The sequence below is a fragment of the Leptidea sinapis genome, chromosome 10 (genome assembly GCF_905404315.1).
Source record: "Leptidea sinapis chromosome 10, ilLepSina1.1, whole genome shotgun sequence".
Classification (NCBI taxonomy): Eukaryota; Metazoa; Arthropoda; class Insecta; order Lepidoptera; family Pieridae; genus Leptidea; species Leptidea sinapis.
In genome coordinates this window covers 1,094,614-1,104,898 of record NC_066274.1, presented here as the reverse complement: position 1 = coordinate 1,104,898, position 10,285 = coordinate 1,094,614, and the positions used below count along the sequence as shown (strand labels likewise).

The following is a 10,285-nucleotide window of genomic DNA, read 5'->3' as shown; positions in this document are numbered from 1 at the left end:
CAAAAAAAAAATTTCTTATTGAATCTACCGCTACTTCGTAAAGGGTTGAGCTAATGAGAAGAAATAGCAAGAAACTCATTGCCCCTCTTTTATATCAAGATGTACAGATCATTTCAATTACAGTATAATATGTAAAATGATGCAACAAACACATTCAAACGTCAAATAGTCAATGTCTTACACGAGTAAGTCAAAAAATTAAATGTAAATTAATACAAAAGTTATTGAGTACAGTAGCTGCATCATCCACATAGACCATAAATCAATAAAAGTATTCTGTGAGCATTTTATAAGCGATTATAAATAAATAAACATGTGTATATCCAAACATATATATATACACAATAACTTTTAAGAATCTGAAACCGAGTCCCCGGCAACAGGATCATCCCGCCACCACAAGCAGCGCCCGTTTACGAGCATGACGCATGAGCCAGCCATCGCCTCCCTCAACCATATTTTAGGGAAGGGGACGACCCATCCCATGTCGCCGCCACAAGCAGTGATATTTAAGCGAGCATGATGAAACCTGTTACGAGAACTCAGCAAACAACAATAAAATAATCCTAATATCATGCAATACTCACCAAATACCTCAACTTACAATTTGACAATTCTGCTTAAACTTGTAATTAATATTATATTTTTACTAACAGTAATTAAAAGCTCAATCCTTTAGGGTAATCTAATCAAAATCACCTTATTCAGGCAGGTCAAGGAAATGACTTTTCTTTTTATATCCACCTCCTTTGAGGGTTGAGCTTTAATAAGAAGTGGTAAGAAACTCTTTGTGGCAATCACTCACAAAGCATTTCAATATATGTAAAGTGATGCAGCAATAATACCCAAACTACAAAAAAAAATGTAAATTAATCAAAAAAAAAAGCAAGAGCTATTGAGTACATTCACGGCCGAGTACTACTGCATCAACAATAATACCAGGTCATGGTACAGTAGATGCATCAATTCACACACACCGCAAATAAATAAAGGTATTTAGCGACCATTTTATTAGCAATTATAAAAAATATAAAAATTTTAATTTTAAAACCATGAGGCAGAGTTTCCGGCTACAGGATCATCCTGCCACCGCAGGCAGCGCCCGTTCACGAGCATGATGCATGGGCCAGCCATCGCCTCCCTCGATCATATTTTAGGGAAGGGAACGACCCGTCCCACGTCGCTGCCACAAGCAGTGACATTTAAGCGAGCATGATGAAAACTGTCACAGGAACTCAACCAAATAACTAAAAACAAGAATGTTCATCTGAACTATATTCAACAACACTCACTAAACACCTCTACTTATAATTTGACCATTTTGCTTTTAGTATAAATAATAAATTTTTCAAAAATTATTCATAATTATAAATACTATTATATTTAATTAAGGGTAACTAAAGCTCAAATCTTTTAGAGCAATTCATACCCATGCTTTCTTATCATCTAAATAATGCTTTAAATTGTAATATGATTTTTCTATAAGTTTATGTTTAATATTAATATTATATTTGAACTTGTTGAGAGACATTTCCATTATGTTCTCAGGAAGCTTATTATAAAATCTAACGCAATTATTGATGAATGACTTGTTGAGTTTACTAAGCCTAGAAGTGGGCATTAACAGTTTATTTTTGTTTCTAGTATTAATATTATGTTTTTCATATACCTTTTGAAATTTATTGTCATTTTTATGAACATACACTAAATTTTCATATATATATTGGTTAGAAACAGTCATAATTTTAAAATCTTTAAATTTAGATCTAAGCGACTCTCTTGGTCCCATACCATAAATTGCCCGAACAGCTCTTTTCTGCAGCACGAAAATAGAATCAATATCAGCAGCATTACCCCATAATAATATACCATATGACATAATTCTGTGAAAGTAACTAAAATAAACCAATCTTGCAGTTTCAATGTCTATTAAGGAACGAATCTTTTTTACTGCGTATGCAGCAGAACTTAATCTACTTGATAAATTTTCTATATGAGGGCCCCATTGGAGTTTGGCATCTAGCGTTATTCCAAGAAAAACAGCGGTATCAACTATATCTAATTTCTCGTTTTTAAGCTCTATATTGATTGACACTTGCTTTACATTAGGTAAAGTAAATTTAATGCATTTCGTTTTATTAGTATTAAGTAACAAGTTATTAGCTTCAAACCAATGCACAACTTTAGTTAAAGCATTGTTAACAACATCAAAATTAGGTATGCAACGGTGTATTTTAAACATGAGTGATGTATCATCAGCAAACAACACAATTTGATATTTATCCTTTGCAATATAAGGGATCATCATTCATATAAATAAGGAATAGAAAAGGTCCTAAAATCGAGCCCTGTGGAACCCCCATTTTAACTGTTGATCCAGAGGACCTCTTTCCATTGATATCCACCTTTTGTTTTCTACAATTTAAATAGGATGTCATTAAGTCCAATGCTTTATTTTTAATACCGTAATGGTGAAGTTTTCTTACTAATGTTTCGTGTTCAACGCAATCGAACGCCTTAGATAAGTCACAAAAGACGCCAAGTGCATCACGAGACTCCTCCCAGGCTTCAAATATATTATGTATCAAGTCAATACCAGCATCGGTAGTTGAGCGACCCTGGGTGAAACAAAACTGTTTGGAGTGCAATAAATTATTATGGAAAAAATGACGAAGCAATTGATTTAAAATTAACTTTTCAAAAATTTTACTAAAAGTGGGTACAGATATTGGTCTTTAATTAGTAGGGTCACTGGTACAACCTGATTTAAACAGTGGAACTACTTTACTATGTTTCATTAGGTCAGGAAATTCACCATATTCTATACTATTGTTAAATATTATAGCTAAATATCAATCAAAGACTGGACAAGTTTAACTGATATGCCCCAAAGATCATTTGTCGCCTTATTTTTAATAGATTTAAAAGCTTTTATAACATCAGAGCCAGAAACATGATCAAATTTAAAGATTTTATCACATTCAAAAATGTTGTCTTTCAATAGTGAAAGAGCGGAGTCTGGTGATGAGTTCAACGAATTTGTAGTGGTAACAGGAATATCTGTAAAGAATGTTTCGAAAATTGTTGTAACTTCGCAATTCGACTTTACGGACCTGTTATCAAAGTTTAAATTGAACTCGGATATTTTATGGGTCACCCTTCCGGCTTCTTCATTTATTATTTTCCAAGTCGTTTTTATCACGTTAGAACTATTGATTATTTTATCTCGTATATACCTTGACTTGGCAATAGTACAATCTTTTTTAAAATTTTTAGAGAACTGTTGAACAAATCTTTTGAAGTCATCACTACAGTTATATTGTCGCTCCGCATATAAATCGTACAATTTTTGCCTGTTTTTGTGTAATTCAACTGTTGCCCACTCGCTAAAAACTATTGCATCAGTTTTGAGGACCGATTTAGGAGTGAAAATAGAATTTATTAAATTATAGAACTTATTAAAGAATAAATTATACATTTCATTTGGTTTTAATTTATTATGTAAAAATGGGAGGTCTCTAACAAGGGTGGCCCTCACTCTTTCTATGCGGTCTGATGTAACTGGCACAAAAGTTATTTTGTGTTTAGTTATATTGGGTTTTAAAGATTCAAACTGAATTAACTGACCACATTGGTCAGAATCTAATTTACTAATTATGTTTTTACTTGTAGCCCTCACATTTGTAAAAATATTATCAATACATGTGGCACTAGTAGAAGTTATTCTTGTGGGTTCCATGAACATATTGGATAAGTTGTATGATTTAAATAGATTTAATAATTTAATACTTAAAGCACTATTTTCTAAAATATTTATATTAAAGTCTCCACAAACAAACAGTTTTTTATTTGAATTTGTGGTTTTGAATAAAACTTCATCCATAACTTTCTCAAAAACTTCAAAGTTGGCACAGGGTTAAGCATATATAGCCTGTGTTATGGGTTACAAGACAATGACGTATTTAATACAATATACTTATTTAACATATGAATGAATAACGTTTATATGAATATATATATAAACATACATAAATACATTTAAACATCCATGACTCGGAAACAAACATCCATATTCATCATATAAATGCTTGCACCTACCGGGATTCAAACCCGGGACCTCTAGCATAGTAGGTAGGATCGCTAACCACTCGGCTACACAGGTCGTCAAAGTGAAACGTTTTTTCAAATTATAGACATTTAACTAAAAATTTTTGGTATAATATTCCATTAGGGGTATAAAAATCACTTTATCATTCTTATTTTTATACTTGGAAAGTTGGAATGATAATGGGAAATAATAAAAGTAGACTAAGTCTCCAACTAATATTTTTATTGAACTCTGTGTCTTAGCCCAGGCTAAAAATATTGATTAAAAAGGATTAAAAATGATGAAATTTGAATTATTTTTCATGTATATATAGATATACAGTTTACATGGGGTGACTGATTCCTAATACTTTTCAATCAGTATTTTTAATCAGGGAGAGTACGACACACATAATACTTAACAATTATTTAGATTATATATACATATTAATAAATAACAACATTTACAGTAAAAACTGACAAAAACAAACAAAATAGCGTGGAGCACTGGCACTGGCACAAATGAGTAATTACGTATGACTTTACTATACACTACACGGTCAGCTGCTGCGAACTATAGCCGCCACCCGACTGTCACGCGACATGCAACACATAGACGAAAAAGTTTGAGACGATGTAATAAAAGTTTCACTTTAATATCTAATGTTTTTAATATTTGAAGACACCAGTGATTTATATTTCGAGGAAAGTTATGATAGTTAGTGTAAAAAAAACATGCATCATAGTGTAAAACAACAATCCGTGTGTCCAGATTTACTTCAAAGATTATAAAATATCAACACAATAATTATTTCAAGATTGTAATCAAATATATTAATAATGTTGAATCAATCTCCAGTCTATGGACCCATGCCTTGCTCGACGGGATAAATTGAATGAAAAATTATTGACACTTAAATACTTGATGCCTTTCCCATTAAAAAAATATGACAATATAAAATAATAAGAATATATGTCAGCGCAAATGTCATCCTCATAATAATAGGTAGGTACCCAATTTATTTATTACACTTTAGGGATGGCGATTCTTTCCAAAAAAGATCGATTCTTAAGTCGAATCTGAATTGTAATCTGATAAATTAGTTTATTTAATAATTAATATAAGTAAATTATTTAGTCTAAAAATCTATTTTTTCAAATTTGTATTTACAATGTAAATAATAATCCATTTTATGAAAAACAAGAATGATACCATAATAAACAATCTCTGGGATCTCTTATCAGTAAAATCAGGAATTTTTAGTTCCGGGAATTCGATAATTACAATTATTTTTATTACCATATCAAAATATCAGATCAGATATAAAAGAAGATATTTAATTTCTACATGTATTTGTTACATTAAAAAGTTAAGAGGGTAGATAACATAGCTAATAGTTCCCAATGCTTCATATCTAAGCTTCTTAAAAACAACAATCTGTCAAGTCTACTGGGATCCAAGCGGTTCCGCTCATCACTTGCGATTTTGCAGGCAATCGAAAAAAGGCGCTCACAGGGAACAGATGATACTACGATACTCATATACATCACGGCTATTGAGTGAACATGGTAATAAATAGAGATTTTTTGTTCTTGCCAATAAAGTATAGGATCATACTTTAGGTGCACAACTGCCTGTGATAAATAGTGTTTAAACTCTTCGTTTAAGCCTTGAGTTTCCAGTACCTAAGTGTTTTACAAATAGAGAGTTGCTTTTTGACAAGCAACTTATGAAAATGCCAAATTCCTTTTTCTAAATCAGTCCCTTCTATTGCGTCGAATTCTTCAGTATTATTTTGTGGAAGTTGTTGCTGTGATTGAATATCTAAAATTTAAGTATTTATTCTATTCATTGCTCAAGAACAGGCTACATTGTCAGCAAAATGAATTTTTAAAACCTAGGATCTAAAATTGCCGCAGCAGCTAACATATGAACTTGTTCAATATGTCCAAATCTTTTCTTTAAACCGTCCATAATTAAAGTTCTTGATTTAGCTCCAATGTCAGTTGAAATTTTCATCGTATTATATGTTCCAGTCAGACAAGATACGATTGGTATAATTTTACTGGCTGTAACATAGTCTTATCCCGATATTTCTATAGTTATTACTTCTAATGGTCTCAATATATTTATAAGATCTTTTAGAAATTCTAACTGCTGTGCAGTTAGCATTGTTGGTGCTTTAGGATACTTGAGTAATATTGGCGCAATAATTTTAGATAACTCAACAAATCGTTCCAATTGATAAAAAACAGAACTCCATCTGGTACATACAGACTGAATCAGCCCCAAAGGCTTTTTTCGGTGATCTTGAGTTTTCTTTAAAGCGTCAGCAGCATTTCTATTATGCTTAAAATATGTAGTATAATATCTTTGACAGCTGTAAGTAAATTCTTGGCTTCTTCCAGTCCATCCTTATTGTCAAATGGTTTTGATGCTACAAGTTTAATGTATGGGCAAAACATAGCATGTGTATATTTTTGCCATAAACATTTGTGACAGCTTTAACGATATTTGCGTCATTGTCCGTGATAAACGCTACCACTTTGTTACTTGTAATGCGCCATTTTTCTGTCATCTTGATAATTACTTCTGCTAATTAGTCAGCATTATATGGTTTTGTTAGAGCAGGTACACTAAAAGTTATGCTCATTAATTTATTTTCATATATACAATGACCAGTTAAGCCTAAATAGCTTTCACTATTATGCGAGTCGGTCCAAACATCTGCAGTTAAAGACAGTGCTTCTACTTCTTGTATTTTTAATTTAAGTTGTGTCGAAAGAATCTCATACTTATCGTCAATCATGTGAGTAATTGTTGTTCTGGCTGGTACTTTATATAGTGGTGCTACTACTTTCATTAAATAATTACAGAAAGGGATTCTTTGGAAAATTTCGGTAGCTAACACGCGTGGGTCGAGTGTTATTACAGTTTATAATTACATTTTCTCACAGTGCCTATTAATAACTTGTGTATAGCAGTTTTTATTATACAACCCACACGAGCCAGACTAGTATTCCTTCTGCTCCAACTACCTCATATAGGAAAACTGTTACTTCTCTTCCACACTCTAGAGCCCCATTAAGCAAGTCCTATGATAAAGCTGCTCATCAGGCCATTATTGCTGAGGTACCTTCAGTGTTCCCCAATGGCTCAGCATTAATGCATCAGTCTATTCCCTCCTCCACAGTACAGAATGAAAACCTCCTGGAGGTTCTCCTTTCACTCATTCTAAGTCTCATATCAAGTAACACTCTTAACATACCGTCCAACGTTGCCCATAAACTATCTCACATCTTATCCCTTTGTAACAATCATGGCCCCAGTGACCATCCTTCAATGGAACACCAGAAGCCTACGTCCTAGGAAACCAAGCCTTATTCATCTTATAAATAAATACCTTCCCTCTGCCATCGCCATATCTGAGACATGGCTGGCCCCTGGATCACACTTCAGGGTCCCGGGCTATGCATGCCTCAGGGATGATCGAGCAGATGGTGTTGGTGCAGGCTGTGCCTTATTTATAAGACGCACCCTTCCCTTTTCCCCAATAATCCTTCCAAACTATAAAAATATTGTTGCTGCAAAAGTTTTGAACATCTCCATGGTCTCTATATACATCCCTCAACCTCATTCAACTATGATTGCAGACATCCTCCATTTAATCTCGTCTATTCCCTCTCCTATGATTCTAATGGGAGATTTTAATGCACATCACATGTCTTGGGGCTCTAGCACTACTGATTATTTTTCTCTTTCCCTTCTTGATATTTTTGATGAATGTAATCTCTGCATAATAAATGATGGCTCTCCAACCCGCAGGGTTGCTCCTTCTCAAAATCCAAAAAGTGCAGTTGACCTGACCCTATGTTCTCCTTGTCTTGCTTCTCTTATTTCTTGGAACATCCTTCAAAATTCCAATGGCAGTGATCACTATCCTATTATCATTTCATTACCTGATAAAGTAATCCCTGCTCAAAATTTTTCCCCTTCTCTCAAATACAGATTAACAAATGCTAATTGGCAGCAATTTTCCACTTGCCTTGATGAAAAAATTTTAAGCTTTCCAATCGTAACCATTCAAATGCTGTTGAAAATTATAATAAATTAGCAGAGGCCATGATATTTAGTGCTGACCAAAATTTTCCCATAAAAAAAACATCCAATAGTAAAATTTCAACTCCTTGGTGGGATTCAGATTGCACCAAGGCTGCTAAGGATAGAAAATTAGCCGAAAAAACATATAATAGGAGCATGACTTTGACCAACTTCATTAATTATAAAAAAGCTGCTGCCAAGGCCACTAATTTATTTGCCAAAAAGAAAAAACAAGGTTGGATCAATTTTTGCCAGAGCTTATCTCCCTGTACTCCATCTACAATTGTATGGAAACAAGTTAAAAAATTTAGGGGTTCTAACAATCCTTCGGAGCATGACTCAAGTGTAGATCCATCTGTATGGCTTGAATCCTTTGCAGATAGGTTGTCACCCCCTTCAGTTCCTAATGAAGGCTATCTCCCTTCACCTCCAATCCCTCTCTCAACAACTCATAGTTTAGACTCCCCTTTCTCTTTTTCAGAACTCCTTCTGGCATTGGATGGCTTAGTTGACACTTCTCCCGGGGCCGATGGCATCCCCTATTCTTTCCTTAAACAATCTTCAATCAGATCCCAAGAATATTATCTCAAAATTATCAATAACCTAATTGATGTCGGTGCCATACCTCCATCTTGGAAAAATCAAGTGATCATTCCTATACTCAAACCAGGTCAGAGTCCATCTAAAGCCACCAGTTATAGACCTATTGCCCTATCATCTGCTCTTGCAAAAATATGTGAACATATGATCAAACATCGACTTGAGTGGTTTGTTGAATACAATAACCTCATTTCCGATTCCCAGTTTGGATTCAGAAAGGGGAAGAGCTCATTAGATAGCTTGGGTATCCTTACCACTGATATAAGATTAGCCCTTTTCCAAAAAGAACCTCTTTTGGCAGTTTTTCTAGATATAGAATCCGCATATGATAACGTGTCTCTTCCTCTGCTCAGGAGCAAACTCATTCAGCTGAGTATTCCAGCGAAGTTAACTCGATTCATATGCAATATGCTAATGGAGCGAACAATTACCATTAAAGGCCCATCCTCATACCTACCTCCTGAAACAGTTTGGAAAGGTTTACCTCAAGGTTCTGTTCTCAGTCCTTTACTATACAACCTGTATACCTCTGATATTTCTAGCACAGTTACCCCCTTTTGCCAAATCTTGCAATATGCAGATGATATTGTTCTATATACTTCTGATAAGTCTATACATGCTTCTTCTAATCGTTTGAGTCATGCTCTAGAATATCTCTCATCATACCTCTTGCAACATGGGCTAACACTATCACCTTCCAAAATAGGGTAGTTTTATTCACCAACAAAAGACGTCTCCCTGTAATCAAAGTCGAAATTTACAATATTGAAGTTCCTTTTGTCGATAATGTTAAGTTCTTGGGTGTATGGTTGGATCAAAAATTGACAGGTGTAAAGCACTTTAACTACATCTCCCAAAAGTGTGAAAAAAATATTAATATCCTTCGCTCATTATCTGGCGTTTGGTGGGGGGCTCACCCCTTCACCCAAAGATTGCTATACAATGCCATAATTCGTAGCCACATGGATTATGGCACGTTACTTTTGGTTCCAGGCAATAAGGCAGGTTTAGATAAGTTAGACAAATTACAGGCAAAATGTTTGCGCATTATATTAGGAGCTATGAAATCTAGTCCTATTAATGCTATGCAGGTCGAGTGTGTAGAACCTCCCCTCTCGCTTCGTCGACAGTTCCTCGCTAATAAACTGTTTTTTAAATTTGCGGAATTCCGGGATCACCCTTTGCAGCATAAATTAGATCAATTAGTTGGCCTATACAACAATAACCAAATTTCTCAAGATAAGAGATCATGTCTTGCCCATAGTTACCTATTGTACTCTCAACTCCCTAACCCCTTTTTTCAACTTTCGAAATTACCGCTATTCTCAATGCCTTTCAATGCACTCACCTTCCAACCCTTAATAATTTTAGATCTGGGCATTAATAAGTTCACCATAGAAGCTAACAAAACATTTTCTCATGTTATGCATTCAGATTTCCAAAATTGGCATAAGATTTTCACTGATGCTTCTAAAATACACATGAGCCCAATTGGTG

General features: G+C 34.2%; 1 protein-coding gene across 1 annotated transcript in view; it reads right to left on the bottom strand.

The window, feature by feature from the left end:
- LOC126966522 (RNA-binding protein Musashi homolog Rbp6) overlaps positions 1 to 10,285 on the bottom strand; it is a 934,160-nt gene that overhangs the window by 843,923 nt on the left and 79,952 nt on the right. The gene's annotated exons all lie outside the window — the stretch shown is intronic.